Below are 5476 nucleotides of genomic sequence, written 5' to 3'. Positions count from 1 at the left end.
GTACCAATATATAGACCAGAACCCAACATTAGTACCAATATACCAGAACACAACATTAGTACCAATATACCAGAACCCAACATTAGTACCAATATATATACCAGAACCCAACATTAGTACCAATATATATGCCAGAACCCAACATTAGTACCAATATATATGCCAGAACCCAACATTAGTACCAATATTTATACCAGAACCCAACATTAGTACCAATATCTATAGCAGCACCCAACATTAGTACCAATATACCAGAACCCAACATTAGTACCAATATCTATACCAGAACCCAACATTAGTACCAATATATATACCAGAACCCAACATTAGTACCAATATCTATAGCAGCACCCAACATTAGTACCAATATCTATAGCAGAACCCAACATTAGTACCGATATCTATAGCAGAACCCAACATTAGTACCAATATCTATAGCAGCACCCAACATTAGTACCAATATCTATAGCAGAACCCAACATTAGTACCAATATATATATACCAGAACCCAACATTAGTACCAATATCTATAGCAGAACCCAACATTAGTACCAATATCTATAGCAGAACCCAACATTAGTACCAATATACCAGAACCCAACATTAGTACCAATATATATACCAGAACCCAACATTAGTACCAATATATATACCAGAACCCAACATTAGTACCAATATACCAGAACCCAACATTAGTACCAATATATATACCAGAACCCAACATTAGTACCAATATCTATACCAGAACCCAACATTAGTACCAATATCTATACCAGAACCCAAAATTAGTACCATTATCTATAGCAGCACCCAACATTAGTACCAATATCTATACCAGAACCCAAAATTAGTACCATTATCTATAGCAGCACCCAACATTAGTAAACTTTTTTATTTTGTAATATTTTCTTCCTTTTTCACTCTGAATTATTGATTAGGGCTCGTAAGTAAGGAATAATTGATGAGCAACGGAGTACAATAGGGGAAAGGCCCTCCCAATAGAGTACAACAGAGGAAAGGCCCTCCATATAGAGTACAACAGAGGAAAGGCCCTCCCAATAGAGTACAACAGAGGAAAGGCCCTCCATATAGAGTACAACAGAGGAAAGGCCCTCCCAGTAGAGTACAACAGAGGAAAGGCCCTCCCAATAGAGTACAACAGAGGAAAGGCCCACCCAGTAGAGTACAACAGAGGAAAGGCCCTCCCAATAGAGTACAACAGAGGAAAGGCCCTCCATATAGAGTACAACAGAGGAAAGGCCCTCCCAATAGAGTACAACAGAGGAAAGGCCCACCCAGTAGAGTACAACAGAGGAAAGGCCCTCCCAATAGAGTACAACAGAGGAAAGGCCCTCCCAGTAGAGTACAACAGAGGAAAGGCCCTCCCAGTAGAGTACAACAGAGGAAAGGCCCTCCCAATAGAGTACAACAGAGGAAAGGTCATCCCAATAGAGTACAACAGAGGAAAGAACCTCCCAATAGAGTACAACAGAGGAAAGGCCCTCCATATAGAGTACAACAGAGGAAAGGTCATCCCAATAGAGTACAACAGAGGAAAGGCCCTCCATATAGAGTACAACAGAGGAAAGGTCCTCCCATTAGAGTACAACAGAGGAAAGGCCCTCCCAGTAGAGTACAACAGAGGAAAGGCCCTCCCAGTAGAGTACAACAGAGGAAAGGCCCTCCCAATAGAGTACAACAGAGGAAAGGCCCTCCATATAGAGTACAACAGAGGAAAGGTAATCCCAATAGAGTACAACAGAGGAAAGGCCCTCCATATAGAGTACAACAGAGGAAAGGTCCTCCCATTAGAGTACAACAGAGGAAAGGCCCTCCCAATAGAGTACAACAGAGGAAAGGCCCTCCATATAGAGTACAACAGAGGAAAGGTAATCCCAATAGAGTACAACAGAGGAAAGGCCCTCCATATAGAGTACAACAGAGGAAAGGTCCTCCCATTAGAGTACAACAGAGGAAAGGCCCTCCCAATAGAGTACAACAGAGGAAAGGCCCTCCATATAGAGTACAACAGAGGAAAGGCCCTCCCAGTAGAGTACAACAGAGGAAAGGTCATCCCAATAGAGTACAACAGAGGAAAGGCCCTCCATATAGAGTACAACAGAGGAAAGGCCCTCCCAGTAGAGTACAACAGAGGAAAGGTCATCCCAATAGAGTACAACAGAGGAAAGGCCCTCCATATAGAGTACAACAGAGGAAAGGCCCTCCCAGTAGAGTACAACAGAGGAAAGGCCCTCCCAGTAGAGTACAACAGAGGAAAGGCCCTCCATATAGAGTACAACAGAGGAAAGGCCCTCCCAATAGAGTACAACAGAGGAAAGGTCATCCCAATAGAGTACAACAGAGGAAAGGCCCTCCCAGTAGAGTACAACAGAGGAAAGGCCCTCCCAGTAGAGTACAACAGAGGAAAGGCCCTCCCAGTAGAGTACAACAGAGGAAAGGCCCTCCCAGTAGAGTACAACATAGGAAAGGCCCTCCCAGTAGAGTACAACAGAGGAAAGGCCCTCCCAGTAGAGTACAACAGAGGAAAGGCCCTCCCAGTAGAGTACAACAGAGGAAAGGCCCTCCCAGTAGAGTACAACATAGGAAAGGCCCTCCCAGTAGAGTACAACAGAGGAAAGGCCCTCCCAGTAGAGTACAACAGAGGAAAGGCCCTCCCAGTAGAGTACAACAGAGGAAAGGCCCACCCATTAGAGTACAACAGAGGAAAGGCCCACCCAATAGAGTACAACAGAGGAAAGGCCCACCCAGTAGAGTACAACAGAGGAAAGGCCCTCCCAGTAGAGTACAACAGAGGAAAGGCCCTCCCAGTAGAGTACAACAGAGGAAAGGCCCTCCCAGTAGAGTACAACAGAGGAAAGACCCTCCCAGTAGAGTACAACAGAGGAAAGGCCCACCCAATAGAGTACAACAGAGGAAAGGCCCTCCCAGTAGAGTACAACAGAGGAAAGGCCCTCCCAGTAGAGTACAACAGAGGAAAGGCCCTCCCAGTAGAGTACAACAGAGGAAAGGCCCTCCCAGTAGAGTACAACAGAGGAAAGGCCCACCCAATAGAGTACAACAGAGGAAAGGCCAACCCATTAGAGTACAACAGAGGACACCTATTGAGATGTACCTTTCCTTAAGGAAATCAGGTGTTAAATGAGGCGAAAAGGAGACTAGAGGAAGACTTTAATAAACTTTGAGAATGATTGTCTTTAATCAAAGCCAATGGGTTGACATGTTTGTAACAGACGTATAATTGTATTAACAAAGGGCATGTTTTCTTCATCAGGTAGACCGTGGTTCCAGAAGATGAGGTACGGAACAGCCACGCTCCCCGAAAGCCCGCCCTCCAACATCACCAGGCAACCTCTATCCTGGAACCAGCGAGGAGAAAAGAGAGCATCCATGGAACACCTAGAGGCAGGACTTTGAAGCAGACACCGGAAGGTTCGGAATGGGATAGAATGATGGCCCATTGTGACGAAGAGGAGTCGTCCATGGTCTACGCTCCCTAGAGAGAGACGGGTCCTCCCTGAAGGAGCCAACCCGGTTACAGAGTTCACTCATTTGTGAGACGTCATGCACCCTTCATAGATCACCGAGTTAAAGCAAGGGTGTAGTACTTATCCCTGTGTGAAATGACGTGTCCCCTTGATAGGGCACCTAGTTAGGCAAAGGGTGTAGGATACTCATACACATGTGAGATGACGTGGTTCCTTCATAGGGCACTGCGATTCCCTGCTATATGAGCCGTTGCACTCTTCATAGGGTGTAGTATTCACTCCAAAGTGAGACGTGTCCCCTCTCTAGTTCACTTCATTAGAAGCAGGCTATGGTTTAATCACCACCTCTGTAAGGCTGCTCCGGTGCAACCTTCTCTAGTCACCAGGGGAGCCAATCAAATGCCAAGCACTGTCGAGTCCTTCTGAGACCGCAGCTATTGGCTGACAGGTCACCTGCTAGGGTGAGAAGCCGAGAACTCAGCCTGCTTTTCTCCGAGAGGAGGGACACTTCACTTAATTCAGCGAGAGGGGAAAATGGCACAGGCTATTCAACTTGTCAAAGGTGATTGGTGCTCTGTGCTGGTAGAGGAGGTCGATGGAGTGGACTTCTCCAGGAGTTAGCTAACCTGTTAAACAGACAGAGTAATGTAATATAATGGGCCATCGTCATTTGATCCCAATGGAAAAGAAAACACTTTCGGAAGTATTTTAGTTCTGGAAATCGTGGTAGTAATTATCGGTATTTATTCTTTTATTTTAATTTGACCTTTATTTAACTAGGCAAGTCAGTTAAGAACAAATTCTTATTTTCAATGACGGCCTAGGAACAGGAACTGCCTTGTTCAGGGGGCAGAACGACAGATTTGTACCTTGTCAGCTCGGGGGGTTTGAACTTGCAACCTTCCGGTTACTAGTCCAACTCTCTAACCACTAGGCTACCCTGCCACCCCATTTATGAGGAGGTAATAACAAACATAATCTTGCCTAATGTGGGCTTGTCACAATGGCCTTTCAACATGGGAGAAAAATACCTCTCATGATTATACTCTTGCACACATAATCAGTGATGTAATCATAAGGTTATTGATCCAATTTTGTTTTTCTAATAACGCAATTTGCTAAAAAGGTTTAACGACCCGCCTTCTCAGGTCACTGACAGCTCCAATTACCAATCAGTGACAGCCAGGTTCTGTTATTGTTTACCTCTGTGTTTATGTGTGTGTGTGTGTGTGTGTGTTGTTGTTTATGTCAACCAGCATGTTTATTGGATAATTAACACAAAGTCTCCTGGGAAATGAGCGAGTCAACACTTGATCCTCTTTAATGGCTCTGTCTGTCGTTCACCTCCTCGATGTGTGTGTGTGTGTGTGTGTGCGCGTATGTGTGTGCGTGTGTGTGTGTTCGTGCATAGGCGTGTGTGTGTGTGCGTGTGTGCGTGCGTGTGCGTGCGTGTGCGTGCGTGTGCGTGCGTGTGCGTGCGAGTGTGCGTGCGTGTGTGAGTGCGTGCGTGCGTGCGTGTGTGTCTGTGTGTATGCTTGTGTGCGTGCGTGCGTGTGTGTGTGTGTGTGCGTGTGTGTGTGTGCGTGCGTGCGTGTGTGTGTGTGTGCGTGTGTGTGTGTGCGTGCGTGTGTGTGCGTGTGTGTCTGTGTGTATGCGTGTGACTTCAGGCTAAGAACGTGAGAGTGGATTAGTTACGATGGTCCACTGCTAGCCCCTACAGCCTCACAGTATCAACTCTTTCTTTGTTTTAATATAACAGGAACCTACTTCATCTGTACATTTCACTTTCCCTTCCACATCTACGGCGCTAGATTACATTACGTTGTAACACATTGACTTCCATCTGAGATAAGCTCATATATGCATATCGGCAATCTCTATTAGAATACAAATGACATGCCTGATATGCCTCTAAAATGGATCTTTCACAGAGACAGCGGGTGTTGAGTATGGATATGCTGATATGCCTC

This window comes from Oncorhynchus mykiss, chromosome 10 (genome assembly GCF_013265735.2).
Source record: "Oncorhynchus mykiss isolate Arlee chromosome 10, USDA_OmykA_1.1, whole genome shotgun sequence".
Classification (NCBI taxonomy): domain Eukaryota; kingdom Metazoa; phylum Chordata; class Actinopteri; order Salmoniformes; family Salmonidae; genus Oncorhynchus; species Oncorhynchus mykiss.
Note: the sequence above shows the minus strand (reverse complement) of the source record.